Raw genomic sequence first — 16,223 nt, forward strand, 5'->3', positions numbered from 1 at the left:
AAAAAAAAAAAATCTTCCTGGTGTTATAAATCTCACCTTGGAGTTTCAAGTTCCAATTTACAAAAACCGATCAAAAAGCAATTATCATAAAAAGCCAATCAACAATATGAAGTAATGTTAATCATCTTTTACCCAGTTATAAGTTATTAGATGATTTAATCTAAAAAAGTCTTATATTTCTTTTTATCATTCTGTTATTAGAGAGAGCAGTGACAACCAAATTTACAGTGTCAATTCCGTATAACCATTACCTTTAAAAAAATTTAAAAAAATTGTTAAGATCTAAAGCCTGTTCAGGACATCAATAAATTTATGCAGACATTTGTACATATATATTTTATATTATATATTAAATACTTTATATATTTTTTCTAATACATAAAATAATTTAAAAAGTATATATTTCTTTATGCTTCCTTTACAGTAACAGCTATGGCTCAGTTATTTTTAATATACCATCTCTGGATTGCTATAATCTTTCCAAATTTTTTATCTCCAGGATTTTCATTAAGAGATTCAAAATATTTGAGATGTGAATATCATTTTTTTTTCTTGTCTAGGACATAGAAGAAACACACTAAATATTCACTAAAGGAATAAATAAGTGACTGAGTGATGAGCAAATGAATGAATGAATACTCTCTTTGAGTGCTCAAAGTCTGTTTACGTCTCAAAATTTTTGACTTCCTGCCTCTTGCCCACAGTGGCCCCAGAGACATAAAGAAACTTTCACGCTCAAGAAGAAACAAATGAAGTAATTTTTGAATTTTTTACTTAATTTTTATTTTTTACAATCTACTCAGTTCAGCAATGCCAGTGCTCATCAGAAGACAGCCATTCTCTGAGACACATTTGCCATCTGTCATAGCACCCCCACCTCTTGCTCTCTTCAGCCTGCGCTGTTACCTTGCTTTGCTTCATCTCCCTCAAGGGGGTGCTATCTGGTTCAGACCTCTGCTTTATCATTTTACAACACCTAGTTTTCTCATTCCTTAATCCATCTTGAATGACTCAAAAAGTCTATATATGCAAACCCAAAGTCACATATCAGGGAGGTATGTGACTTCATTATTCAGAAGTAAGTAAATGTTAATTCAATTTACCATAACATGATGGCAGTATGTATGGAGGTGCGGGATGGATTAAAATGCAGTCAACATTTTTCAGTATACTTTTCATCATTTTTTTAAAAGATGTATTTATTTATTTTAGAGAGAGAGTATGGGGGGTGGGGGTAAGGACAGAGGTAAAGAGAGTCTTAAGCAGACTCTGTGCTGAATGTGGAGCCTGGTTTGGGGCTCAATCTCATGGCCCTGAGATCATGACCTGAGCCAAACCAAGAGTTGGACAACTAACTGACTGTGCCATCCAGTCACCTCTACTTTTCATCATTTAAAATATCATATGTTCAGTTTTCTCCACTTAAATATGGATTCAAACCCTTAGCTAGTTGCTATTGTTATCTACATTTTATTTTCTCATTTAAATAAAGGGTAGGATCCTAAGACTGATATTCCTTTTTATAATAATTGAAAGAGCTAGGTCTTGGTTTTTCATCCTTGGTGCCTTCTAGAATTCCCTGACACAAAGGAAAAAATAACCAAATGTAACATGAAGTCTATTTTATTGATAGTTACTGCACATTCAATATGTCTCCTCATGCAGGACTTCTCTGGAAAGCACTGCTGTATCAAGGGACTCAGGCTGAATTTCAAAGCACTGTTTTATTCACCCTTTATACGAATCCAGAATAACTGGCCTGTGGGTGAGGTTCTTAATCCATTTACACAGCTAGTCACTGGCCCAAGCCGCACCCTAAGAGAGGGAAGGAGGCAAGGGCACCTCTGCTTGGATGCTAGAAGCAATGAGAGAGTTGCCTGGCATAACTCTTGATATTTACAGCATGGTAATTCTACCAAAAACTTGGGGTTTTGTCAATAAAAGTTTCTCCCTGGGCAAAATGGCCACATGGGATAGAAGAATCCTTCCCACCCGGCTCATGATTATTAAGTGCATACTAAGTGCCAATGCCAAGCTCCCGCCTAATCAATTTACTTGCATTATTCATTTTGAAAATTTCTACATGGAGCATGCTTAATATTATTTCTGCCCCTCCACCCCTCTCTAAAAAAAAAAAATAATAATAATAATAATAATAATAATAATAATAATAATAATAAAAGAGGGATAACAATAGTAAAGCTCCCCCCAGAGAATTATTGTGAGGATTAAATGATATACATGAAGTGTAAGCCGTAGGTACAAGTTAGCAAACCCTTCCCTGTTGGAGCAATTCTGTCCATGTTATGATGTCATTCGTCCTCAGCCATTTATGCAAACTTTCCAAGAGTCAATAGCATAAAAAATCACAGGGTTTTTTTTCTTTGAATTTTAGGGGTTTTTTTAAATTTTAAGTTTTAAACTGTATCTCCGCCTCTAAGAAAATTATATTTTAATAGCCTTACTAGCCTTACATAACTTAATGTATACTCTTCTACTCTGGCAAATGAGATCAACACAATTATCTGATAAAAGCTATTTTTTAAACTATTTCTTCCATAGACTCACAGAAATTGCCAGGCATTTTAACACTTGTCGCAGAGTGTGTAATTCTTCATGCTGTCATCAGTGCTAGGAAGGTATCCTGCATTAAATCTTTATCTGCTCTGAGAGGTCTGATATAATAACATACATCTCTTAGTTAATAACTCTGTTAAGTGGTGTGTGGCAAAAGTCAAAGGGTCCTTATTGAGTTTCTTTACAAATAATGGGGTTCAGGAAGCAGATATAACTAATCGCCCAGGTCTTACTCCCAACTTTGTGATGAAAAAGTTTCTGTTTTCACGAAAAATCTAGATGTTAATGAGTTCATCTCAAACATCCCCAGAATCAGATCTTAGAAACAAATAAATGCAATGCTAACCCAATAAGAGCTTATCAACAAAGGGCCTGAAAAAATGTGCCTGAAATCATTTGATGAGCCCAATAAAGAGAAAAAAATCAGCAAATGGATTCTTTCCCTTTAAAAACAAAAACAAAAAACACTCAAGAATTCTTGCTTAAACAAAGTGAAATTATGTCCTAGAAAAGTAGAAGCTATTTGCAACTAGAACATCACAACTGCGGAAGGTTTATGAATATGTATTTTAATAATAAGGGGGTGAACCTGAATCTGCAAGTTAATGGATAATTCAGAACAGAGTACTGATTTTGAAAGATAGCCTAAAAATGTAGATATGTTCTTTAGTAAATTTTAATCAACTGGGCATATCTTTTTAGTTAAAACTGTTTTTCTCTCAGCCCATCCCCCACTGAAAACCAAACCAACCAAGAGCACAACCACATACACACAAAGGAACCCAGACTCCCAACTGCTATTCAAGTGAGCCTGGCTCTCTACTCCCTCAGAAACAAACTTTATTGTCAGACTATTGTGACCTTCTCTATAGGCATGTAATTTCAAGAGTACTGTCATTAAATAATTTTTCATAAACAAAAAATACTTAAATCAACCCACAAAATAGTTCAGTCACATAAAATATTTTGCAAAGAAATTCATACTACACTTCCGTTTGTTGATCCTTTTACTTCCTCATCAAGCTTTGAGAGCATTGCTAAGTAAAGCATCGTTTCCACAAATGCACATTTTATGTTGGGACACGACTTCAGCAGCACATAGTTCTTTTCATTGAAATGATTGGTTTCACTAGGGGACCTTTCCCAAATAAAGGCATTTGTTTTCATCATTGTGGCTGAAACAAGTATTTTGTTAGTCATTACCAACTAGTCTTGCCACATATACATAATACGAGAATATATTTGGTCATATTTTCTAAAGGGAAAGCAGGGCACCCTCGGCATGTTTGCATAAAGTCAGTGATCCTTTAAGGTGATGCAGAAGATTCTATTCATTGTTTTAAATATCAGCTTCCAATTAGGCCAGCTACTTCTCTGTCAGCCCTTCTGCAAGGGTTTGCCTATATTTTGTCAGAGTTTGAAAATTGTCCCAGTGATACCAGCTTGTTCTACTAATAAGGAGATCTAGCTCAAGAGGAGGATTGGCTTCATCTGTGTGTTAGAACTGTGGGATGGGCTAGGATCAGTGACTCAGAAAGCAGATAACAAAGGAACTAATGAAAAATCCATTTTTGATGAGAGACACGAGCAGTAACCTTATCTAGATCATCTTTAACCTCCAATTAGAAGTTAAAGTGCACTTAGCATTTAAGTTTCTAGATTCCTGAAGGCATCACAAATTTTGATTATATTATATTATGATGTAATCTGAGTACAGGTTTTTTTGCCTTGTACATAAATTGTGCTTCTGACATGACTGGGCATACCTGGTGAGTTAGCAGGGCCAATCTCCAAGAAATCTGTGAAAGATCTAAGACTTGCTGGGAGGCCTCTTACACTTAGGTAAGAAAGAACCACCCAGGATGAACATGAACTAGTGAGGAGACCCTTGGTAGTGAGAGAAGGATCTATCTCAATACATCATGGTGTCTGGCACTCAAATTTTCCTTCTACCTCAGCTCTACCTTGATTTATGGTAAGCAGAAGTATCACACATGAAAGTTAAAATAGCTGCCCTACAGACCCCTGCTTGATCTAGCCTCACCTCACTTTCTAATCTTATGTTACCTCCCCCATCTCCCACCCCCACTCCCATTCTTTAGTATCTAACCATATCCTATCTTCAATGCACCAAACTCCTTCAGGTAATGGTAACCTTATGCTTATTGTTGACATCACTGAAACTTCTTTCCCTCAGACTTGCCCCAACTCCTTTCTTCACAGCTAAGCACAATCCGTAGGGATTCTAAGAAACCTCTTAATGCTGAGGAAGAATGATGTTCAAGAAGACAGTGAGATTCTTGAGTCAAAGGAAAGTTCCAATAAAACTTGAGTACTCTGTGACTCTGACCTCATCTGTTCTCCCAGATAGGCAAGGTCTGGCAAACTAGGGATGTGTTTTTAAAACTGGGGTTGTATTTTTTTAAAAGATTTCCAATGGGGGTGCCTGGGTGGCTCAGTCAGTTGAGGGCCGAACTCTTGGTTTCAGCTCAGGTCCTGATCTCACAGTTGTGGGATCAAGCCTCATGTTGGGCTCTGCGTTCAGGGTGGAGTCTGCTCGCACTCTCTCTCAAATAAAAAATAAATAAATAAAATCTTTTAAAAAAATTTATAGAATAGGGCGCCTGGGTGGCTCAGTTGGTTAAGCGACTGCCTTCGGCTCAGGTCATGATCCTGGAGTCCCGGAATCAAGTCCCACATCGGGCTCCCTGCTCAGTGGGGGGTCTGCTTCTCTCTCTGACCCTCTTCCCTCTCGTGCTCTCTGTCTCTCATTCTCTCTCTCAAATAAATAAATAAAATCTTAAAAAAATTATAAAATAAAAAGATTTCTGATGTAGGACACACACACACTCTCTCTCTCTTCCTTTTCTTCCTCACTCTCTTGTTATCAGAAAGCTGTGTATTACACTTAGGACTAAAACACTTCTCACCTAAGTTCTAATTCCCAAGCTGGTTCCCTTAATAAATGATGATAAAGAACTATTGCATTTTTTGCAGATTTAAGGATGGACATTAGATATAATGTGGGCCAAGCTAGGAAAACTGAGGGCCCAGGAGGTCAAGTTACTTGCTCAGAGTTGCATATTTAGCTGCTGAAACTCAGGTTGACATTCAAAGTTTAGTTCATTTGCACTTTTAGCTTTCAGTTTAAAAAAAGAAGGGTGAAGTGTCACATTATGGAATTAAGTGAGTTGACCTATAATTAAAAATCAAAGTCATGTCACCCAGACCTATCTACTCTGCTTAACATTCATGACTATCACAAGTGTATCTCATAAATTACAATTATTTCTTTGGCCCCAGAAATCAATTTTGTAGATAGATGCACCATTGATATACAGAATCCCACTTTTACATTTATCTTAGGACTAGGTGGGAAGGACAGGGTTGAATATAGCTAAAGGGCATACATTGAGGAAAATGAATTACATATAATATTACATATCTTACTTTAATATCAACAATAATCTTTCATTTTTCAAGCATATTGCATATAAAGTAGGCATTATGAACTCCTTGCACTACAAGCAAACAACAGAAGCTTATCATATGGCAAATGATGAATGCTCCCACCTCCAAGTTACCTTGGGCCTAGTCAGGATGCATCTGAAAGATGTGTTAAATATCTATCAATGCCTTCTGAATCATTGCTATAAAAAGGAGATAATAATGAAGGCCCCAAGCTTGTCTTTCTTCAGGGTTCGATTCACAGGAAAAAAATAATTAGCAAAATTTCTGAGAAATTAGGTAACTTTTTACACTTTGAAACTCATTCATTCATTTATTCATTCAGAAAAAAAAATCTGTAAAAAAAAAATCTATAATATATCATATGCACATCTATTCTGGAAATAGATCCAGAATAAAGTCCTGTCTTTTTAAGGAGTTTAGATTATTTTGGAGAAGTTAGAGAAATAAATTTAAAATATTGGATGTCAATATGGGTTGCGGAGGCTGGAAACAAGTAAAGGGAACTAGTAAAGAGGACTAGTTTATGGGCAAACAGGGCAGGAAGGAGCATGGCTCTGAGTATCTCTGCTAATAATCTACACAAGAAGGTGACATGAGTCAGGGAAGTCCTTTTTAATGAGATGCCATGCAGATGTCTACAGGGAGAAAGTTCTAGGCAAAGGGAATGGCATGAGTGATGACATGAACAGGAGCTCACTTGGCTTTGGCATTCAAAAATTGGCAAGTGGTAAGTGTGGCTGAAGAATAATAATGAATGTATGTGCATGTGAAGGAAAAGAAATTTTTAAAGAAAAAGAAGGAAAATAGATTATTTAGGGTTTTGTAAGCTGTGGTAAAAATGCATTACCACTGTGTGGTAAAAAAGTAAGATTTGCCAATACTGGTCTGGGTTGTTTGGAGAAATGGAACCAAGAAAATATATAATATTGTTTTAGGGATATAACATAATATATATAATATGTATTATATATAATATATATGAAGGGGTTTATTATAGAAATAGGCTCATGTGATTATGGCGACCAAGAAGTCCCATGATCTGCTGTCTCTGAGCTGGAGAACCTGGAGACCCCGTGGAATAATTCAGGTGAGTCTGAGGGTCCAAGAACCAGGAGCATACATAGGAGAAGAGGGATGTCCCAGCTCAAACAAAGAGAGCAAATTCATCCTTTCTCTGTCCTTTTACTCTACGCAGGCCCATCATCATCAGATGACACCCATTTGCCTTAGGGAGGATGATCTTTCACCGTTCAAGTCAAATGTTAATCTCTTCTGGAAACACCCGCACAGACATACTCAGAAATGATGTTTTACCAGTTCTCTGGACATCCTTTAGCCCAGCCATGTTACACATAGAATTAACTGTCACACTTGCCAAAGTGGTATAATTTCTAGAAAAATACAAATTTAATATATGGGACTTCACAGAGCAACAGCATCATTACATATCACTTCCTGAAAACATTATAATCAGCAACTGCTATTTAATAATTTAATGTTATGGAAATATATTCTTGAATCAAATTCCCTCACTCTAAATCACTGTCTGTTTGGCTTTAATCATTTATTTAAACTCTCTATACCTCAATCTGGTAAAATACAAAACACGGTAACAATGTACAGCTAACACTATGGATGAGACAAGACAGTCCATTACCATTACATTTAGTCAAAAGTGTACTGGGGTCCTAGACAGTTCAAAAAGGAAATTTAAAAAAATAGAAGTTATCAGAATCAGAAAGGGAGAAATTTAGGGGTCATTATTTTCATTTGGCATAATTGAGAAAAAGAAAATTCAGTAAATGTAATTAATAATAAAATGGAGAAAATTACAGGGTGAAAGATCATATACAATTTTTAAATAGTAACAAAATTATTAAAAATTCTTAAAAAGTTACTATTTCCAATAGCATCAAAAACACCAAATACCTAAGAATAAATCCAACTAGCAACATGCATACAACTTCTGGACTAAAAAATAAAAAACTGTATTAAAAGAATGAGAAGACTTAAAAAAATAGAGGAATACACCATGTTCATAGATTGGAAGTCTCAATACTGACAAAATGTTGATTCTCAATAGATTATTGTCTACATTCAATGCACCCCAAACAAAGCCATAAGAATTTTTGTGGCAACTGGCAAATGAATTCTGAAATATATATATGGAAAGGCAAAGGACAAAATAATGAAGACAAAAATTTTAGAGGATTTGAACTCCCAGACATTATGACATCATGACTTCCTATTAAAGTAAAAAAAAAACCTCTATTCTATTCCATTCTATGTACAGTTACCTGTTTGTTCATCAAAGTGACAAAGCAGTGCAATGGAGGAAAGGATGATCTTTCTAATATATGGTGCTGAATCAAATGGGAATCAATATGGGGAAAGTATGCATTTCGGTGCTTATCTTAAACCACATATAAAATTCCATTCCAGATAGATCGTAGATCTAAATTTGAATAATAAACAATAAATCTTCTGTAAAATAAAATAGAAAAAATATCTCCGTGATTTTGAGATGATATTTAGAAGGCAAAGTAAAGCCATGGTCATATTTCTCACACTCTGAAGCCAGCACAGGGCACAGGCACTGGGACAGTTTATATATTGTCATTTATCTGACAGCTCACCTAGTTAGCATGGGGCAGCAGTCGACATTCAGCTCCTTCTGCTCCCACAAGACCTCCTCCATTAGCTTCTTACAGGCATGTGCCAAGTACATGAGCAGCTCCATAGCAAATACGGTAGAAAAGTTCAGACGAAAACTTGTAGAAGAACTTCCTCTATTTACCAAAATAATAAACCAAAACAAATAACATATTCCTGGAGGGATTTCAGAGATAGTTTCTATCAACAAGGTTTTGAAAGATATATTGTGATGATCCTACCACATTTTCCTTCAACTTCCCTATTTGGCCTGAGCAGAAGACAGATGGGACTTAGAAGATGGTAGTGTGTTGAAAACTTAATCAGGTGGGGAAATCTAATTGCAGCTGCTGGTCCAGATGCAGTATCATTACTGGAACAAATCAACATAGTCCTGGCATCTGACAAATGTCTCTCCCTCCCTCTCTCTCCCCCAGCCCTCCTCCCTCCTATCTATCAGTAAAGATTATCAGAAATAATTTACTTTCCTCTGGCAGGGCCAGTAATACAAAATCATATTAAATGTACAGCCCTATGCCATAATATTGTCTATAGGGACTTATATTATGGCCTCTTCATTCCACAAGGCATCATTACATTGGTAAGCTATTACATTTATGAGATCATGCAGATTGGGCCAGATGAGCAGGAAGCAGCAGCTACTCTAGACATTTTGGTGGAATACATGCATGAGAGAGGAGAGGGAAAGAAATCCCACAAAAATTTAGAGACCTGTCACCTCAGTGGAATTTTTAGGGACAAAGTGGTCTGAGGCATATTGAGATACTCTTTTTAAAATAAAAGGCTAACTGCTGCATCTGCTTCTTTCTTTTTTCTTTTTTCTTTTTTTTAAAGATTTTATTTATTTATTTGACAGAAAGAGAGCAAGAGCAGGAACACAAGCAGGGGGAATGGGAGAGGGAGAAGCAGGCTTCCCGCGGAGCAGGGAGCCCTATGTGGGACTCGATCCCAGGACCCTGGGATCATGACCTGAGCCGAAGGCAAACGCATAATGACCCAGGCGCCCCTGCATCTGCTTCTTTCTATTGTTTAAAAAAAAAAACAGAAATGTTTAGTGTGCCACTTCTGAATTTGCAGAACTATAAACCTCATTTGGGCATGCTACTCTGACCAATTTATCAAGTAGCTTGATAATCTGGTAGATCTGAATAGGGTCCAAAGAAAAAATAATTCTTCAGTTTCCCTACCACTTGGATATGACCTTGCATGGTCTGATGATGCTTGACACATCTGTGGCAGATTGGGATACTTTACAGAGTCTTTGGCAAGACTCTATAATTAGATCACATAGTAAACATTTAAAATTTTGGATCCAAACCATGTCATCCTCTGTACACTACTATTATCATTTTGAGAAACAGCTTCAGGCTTACTACCGGGGTCAAGCAACAAATGAATGCTTGATCATAGACCACCAGATTATCATAAGACCTTAGCTGCTCATTATGAAGTAGGTGTCATCTGACCCTCAAACCATAAATTTGGGCAGCACAACAATACTTCATTGTCAAATGGTAGTGGTATGTACAAGATTGAGCTCAACTGAGCAATTCGCTCATATGCCCACAGACCATATTCACACTGCATCGACTCCCCCTTCTCAACCTTCCCTCATAACAATATGGAGATTTCCCTACAACCAGTGGACTAAGAAAACAATGGCCTCTTTTAGAGATGGGGTCATTTATACAGGTTTACTCTGGAGTGGCCTGGAGAATAATGATGAAGGAAAATCCTCCAGTAGACCAAGCTTTGAGCTATGTACCTGGTTGTTTGCTTTGCCTGGAAGGAAAAAGAAATGACCAGTGGTATGAATCTATACTACTTAAATGATTAGATGAATGGTGGAGAACTTGAAAAGGATATAATTGCAATATTAGTTCTGTTAATGGGCATGCATGGATTGTGAAGATAGTTGTTCTTCATGTGAACACTTAAAAAGAGTAACCTCAAGCAGGTGGATTTTTTTGAATTATTTTTTTTCCGTTTTCTTTTTTTTTTAACTTCAATTAGCCAAGGTTTAGTACATCATTAATTTTTGATATAATGTTCAATGATTCATTAGTTGAATATAACACCCAGTGCTCATCATATCATGTGCCCTCTTTAATTCCCATCACCCAGTTACCCCATCCTCTCACCTACCTCCCTTTCTGCAACCCTCAGTTTGTTTCCTGGAATCAAGAGCCTCATGTGGTTTGTCTCCCTCTCTGATTTCTTCCCATTCAGTTTTCCCTCCCTTCCTCTATTGTCCTCTACACTATTCCTTATGTTCCACATATTAGTGAAACCGTATGATAATTGTGTTTCTCTGATTGACTTATTTCACTTAGCATAATACCCTCCAGTTCCATCCATGTCAATATAAATGGTAGATATTAAAAATATGGAACACTTCATGAATTTGTCTGTCATCTTCTCTGTATCGTTCCAATTTTAGTATATGTGCTGCCAAAGCAAGCACAAATAGGAGGATTTTAATGATCATCTAGACAATATGACCCATTCTATGGAGGTCAGATTTCTGCAGACGCTGCTGTCCAATAGATCCATGTCCAATAGATCCTTGAACAAAATAGCTATGATTTCAGGGGTAAACTTTACACATAGGCTCAAACACATAAATTACCACCGCTGATGCAATTTTGGCTAAAACACTGCTGAATGCCCAAAATGCCACCAGTAGAACAAATGCTGAATCCCCAGTATTGCACCATCCCCCCCATTTCCCAAGGACATGAGTCAGTAAGCTGGTACAGGTTGATTACATTGGACCATTCTACAGTGGAAAGAGCAGTACTATTCTCACTAGAATAGACACTCTGATTATGGATTGTCCTTTTTTGCCCATAAGTCTTCTGCCAAAAACCTCATTCAAAGATTTATTGAAAACCTTATTCAACATCATTGTATTCGACACAGCTTTGCTCTGATCAGGGACACAGTATCTTACCATCTCTCCCATCATCCTGAAGCAGCTTTACTAATAGCACAGTGGAATGGCTTTTTAAAGACTTGATTATGGATTCAATTGGTGCGAACATCTGAAATAGGGTCCTCCAGGATGCCATGTATGTTGTAAATCAGCAACCTCTATGTAGTACTGCTTTTTCTAGTCAAAATTCATTGGTCCAAGAATCAATGCGTGGAAAGGGAGACTCTTCTCACCATTAGCTTTTGTATTCCTCTAGTGAAATTTTTTGCTTCTGTCAACAAAATTTTGGATTCTGCTGATCTCTAGACTATCTAGTGCAGTTCTATATCTGTGTGGCCCAATATGTAGACACGAGGCACACTGAAATCTTGAAATATGGCTATTGCAACTGCAGTAATAAATTTTAAAATGTATTTAATTTAAATTAATTTATTTTTTTTATTTTAAAGTAATTTAAATTTAATGTAAACATTCCCATGTGACCAGTGACTATAATATAGGGCTAATGTATATCACAAGGTCTAGAGCTCCCAAAATGTGTATACTTACACCAGGGGGCATAGTAATAGTTCCATTAAACTGGAAAGTTAAAATTGATAGCTGGGCACTTTAAGCTTCCATGCAGTGATTCAATAGCTGCTCTACTATCTGGAGTAATCGATCCTAATTGTCAACAGGAAATTGTATTATTACTAAACAATGGGGGTCTGGAATGCAGAATATCATCTGAGTGCCTCTTAACACACCTATGTCCTGTCATTAAAATCAGTGGATAATATAGACATTCTAACAATAGTTGTTCTTCCAATCCAAGAGTGAGGAACGTTTTTCCATTTTTTGGTGTCATCTTCAATTTCTTTCATCAGTGTTTTATAGTTTTCAGAGTACAGATTTTTACCTCTTTGGTTAGATTTATTCCTTGGTATCTTATGGGTTTTGGTGCAGTTGTAAATGGGATTGATTCCTTGATTTCCCTTTCTGCTGCTTCAACATTGGTGTATAGAAATACAATAGATTTCTGTACATTGATTTTGTATCCTGCAACTTGACTGAATTGTGTACCAGTTCTAGCAATTTTTTGAAGGAGTTTTTTTTTTTTTTTTTTTTTGAGAGAGAGAGATAGAAAGCATGAGTGGGATGGGGGTAGGTGCAGAGGGACAGGGAGAGAAAGAATGTCAAGCAGGCTCTGCACTCAGTTTGGAGCCTGATGCAGGGATTGATCTCACTACCCTGAGGCCATGACCCAAGCTGAAATTAAGAGTCAGATGCTTAACCCACTGAGCCACCCAGGCACCCCATTTTGAGTTTCTGTATAAAGTATCATGTCATCTGCAAATAGTGAAAGTTTGACTTCTTCCTTGCCAATTTGGATGTGTTCTATTTCTTTGTATTATCTGATTGCTGTGGCTAGGACTTCTGGTACTATGTTAAATAACAGTGTTGAGAGTGGACATCTCTGTCTTATTCCTGACCATAGATGAAAAGTTCTTTTTCCCCATCGTGGATGATATTAGCTTCTGCACATCAAAGGAAACAATCAACAAAACTAAAAGGCAACCTACGGAGTGGGAGAAGATATTTGCAAGTGACATATCTGATAAGGGTTAGTATCCAAAATTTATAAAGAACATATCAAATTCAACACCCCAAAAACAAATAATCCATTAAGAAATGGACAGAAGATGTGAATACACATTTTTCCAGAGAGGATATACAGATGGCCAACAGATATATGAAAATATATTCAACCTCATTCATCATCAGGGAAATACAAATCAAAACTACAATGAGATATCACCTCACACTAGTCAGAATGGCTAAAATTAACAACACAGGAAATAAGTTATTTGTAAGGATGCAGAAGAAGGGGAACCCTCTTGCACTATTGGTGGGAGTGTAAGCTGGTGCAGCCACTCTTGAGAAGAGTATAGAGGTTCCTCAAAAATTTTAAAATAGAGCTACCCTACAATCCAGCAATTGCACTACTAGATATTTACCCAAAGGATACAGAAATACCAATTTGAAGGGATATATGCACCCTGATGCTTATAGCATTATCAACAAAAGCCAAATTATGGAAATAGTCCAAATGCCCAGCGACTGAGGAACGGATAAAGAAGAGGTGGTATACACACACAGATACACACACACACAGGAATATTAGTCAGCCATAAAGCAAGAATGAAATCTTGCCATTTGCAACAACCAGATAAAGCTAATAAGTATTATGCTACATCAGTCAGAGAAAGACAAATACCAAATGATTTCACTCATATGTGGACTTTAAGAAACAAAATAAATGAACACAGAGGGGAGAAGAAGAGAGAGGAAAACCAAGACACAGACTTGGTTTTCTTAACTGTAGAGAACAAACTAATGGTTACCAGAGGGGAAGGGAGCTGGGAGATGGTGATGGTGATAAAGAAGCACACTTGTGATGAGCACCGGGTGACGTATGGAAGTGATGAATCACTAAATTGTATACCTGAAGCGAAATTTACACTGTATGTTAACTAACTGGAATTTAAATAAAAACTTGGAAAGGAAAAAAAAATCAGTGGGAAATTATAACCCAATAAAGGCAAGACTATAAATAGCCCAGATCCTTTAGGAATAAAAGTTTAAGTCACCACAGCAAGTAGGGAACTGTGACCAGCTGAGTGCTCGCTAAGGGTAAAATTAAGTATGAGGCTGAAAGATATGAGCTGCAATGATGTGGCTAGTTGTGGAAATGAAGTCTATGAAAGTTATGAATATTCCTTCTTCATTTTGATGTGACTCTATTTGTATAAATATTAATCAACTTATTTTTCTCGCACATTTCTCAACCACCTCCCATAAGATATATTCACAGACATTGAACTTATATCTGAGGATTTAAGTTCAGAATTTCAAGATAAGCATGTAATTCAACTAGAAGAGTAAATAACACAACCTAAAAAAATAAATTAAAGGATTTTATGTTGTTTGAGGAGATGGATAGCACATTTTGAGTTGCATAAACGTAGTTGAATTACATTAGGTAGGAAGATTATTTTTCTTTCTTTTTTTAAAAGAAGTTAAGGGTAGTTAAAAAAAAAGTTAAGTATAGTTAGAAAAGGTATGTATGGATGTCAAGATGACAAGGGTGGCTTTGTCCTTTGTTGACTAAACTAAGCTGAAACTGGGTTTTATAGAAGTTCTTTTCTCATAGAATTCTTGGTTAACATTGCCAGAAAAGATATTACAAGTGATATTAGAAGACAGGAGTAAATCAGGAGTCATAGCTTTTTTGCTCTGAGGGTCATTGCAGGAAGTCAGGCATGGTGGCAGTTATTATGTGTTGTCACTGATCTCCAGCTCACTCACAGTTTGTCGGCTCTGGGTGATCTCTTCCTTCAGCCTCTCCAAGGTCTGGGCCAAATATGTGTGCACCTCCATGGCAAACAATGCTTGCTATTCCTATAGATGATCCACATCATCAAGATTGGAGATGGTAAGTGACAAAAAACAGGTTTTGCCTTTTCCTAACAGGTTAGAGATTTTCTCAAGGGTTCCAACATTTCCTCAAGGGTTCTAGTTCTTCCTTGTGAATTCCAGTTGGTTATTATTCTCTTCTGAATTCAACTTTTTTCCCAGCTGCTGATCTGGCTGACTTTGAGTGATTTGGAGCTCAACGCTATACATGACAGCATCCTCAATAGACTGCTTCTCCAGCTTCAACTAATGAGTAAAGTCTAACTACTACAATAAATTTCTTATTCTGTATCACTCATAATAGTTTGGTTTCTCTGACAAAGTATCAACTGATAGAAAATTATTTATCAATATCTACTAAAGCTGAACATATGCATGCCTTATGAATCAGGAAGTCCAGTCCTAACTGTCCACCCACAGAAACAAGTACCTATGTACAAAAATATACATGAATAAAGTGCCCATAGTTCTTATTCATCAGAGTCAAAAGCTGGAAATAATCAAATGTCTATCAACAGTAGAAGGGATAAACCCATCATGGTATAGTCACACATTAGAATAACATACATCAATGAAAAGGAAAAAACTTCTGCTTCATACAATACCATGGATGAATCTCAAGATAGATCATTGAGAAAAAAATAAGCCCAACATAAAAGAATGCATATTCACAAGAAATCCCCTAATCAAATGTGATAGAACTCAAGAAAATAGCTGCTGTTAGGAGGAGGTATTAACTGGAGTTGGTACAAGGGCATTTTCTGGTCACTGGTAATGTTATATCTGGTGTATTCACATCATAAAAATTTATTAAATTGTAAATCTTAAGATTTGTGCACTCTATTACTTCCATGTTATACTTGAACAAAATGATTAAAAAATGTAACAAATGATACTAAAACAACCCAAAAGGAAAACATGAAAGACTACAAATTTCCAAAGCAATATAGAGAAAAAAGAAAGTTAGAGGTATCGCACTTCCTGATCTCAAACTATATAACAAAACTATAGTAATCAAAGCACTGTGCTATTGGCATAAAAACAGACATACAGATCAATCAAACAGAATAGGGAACCCAGTAATAAACACAGGCATATATGGTCTATTAAT

General features: G+C 36.5%; 1 pseudogene; it reads right to left on the reverse strand.

Moving 5' to 3' along the window:
- Positions 1-11,101: 11,101 nt before the first annotated feature.
- Positions 11,102-11,185, reverse strand: LOC123840059 (U6 spliceosomal RNA; annotated as a pseudogene).
- Between the last annotated feature and the right edge of the window lie 5,038 nt (positions 11,186-16,223).

The sequence above is a fragment of the Mirounga angustirostris genome, unplaced genomic scaffold (assembly GCF_029215605.1).
Source record: "Mirounga angustirostris isolate CCGP_5_RB_7025 unplaced genomic scaffold, mMirAng1.0.hap1 SCAF_3, whole genome shotgun sequence".
Taxonomy (NCBI): domain Eukaryota; kingdom Metazoa; phylum Chordata; class Mammalia; order Carnivora; family Phocidae; genus Mirounga; species Mirounga angustirostris.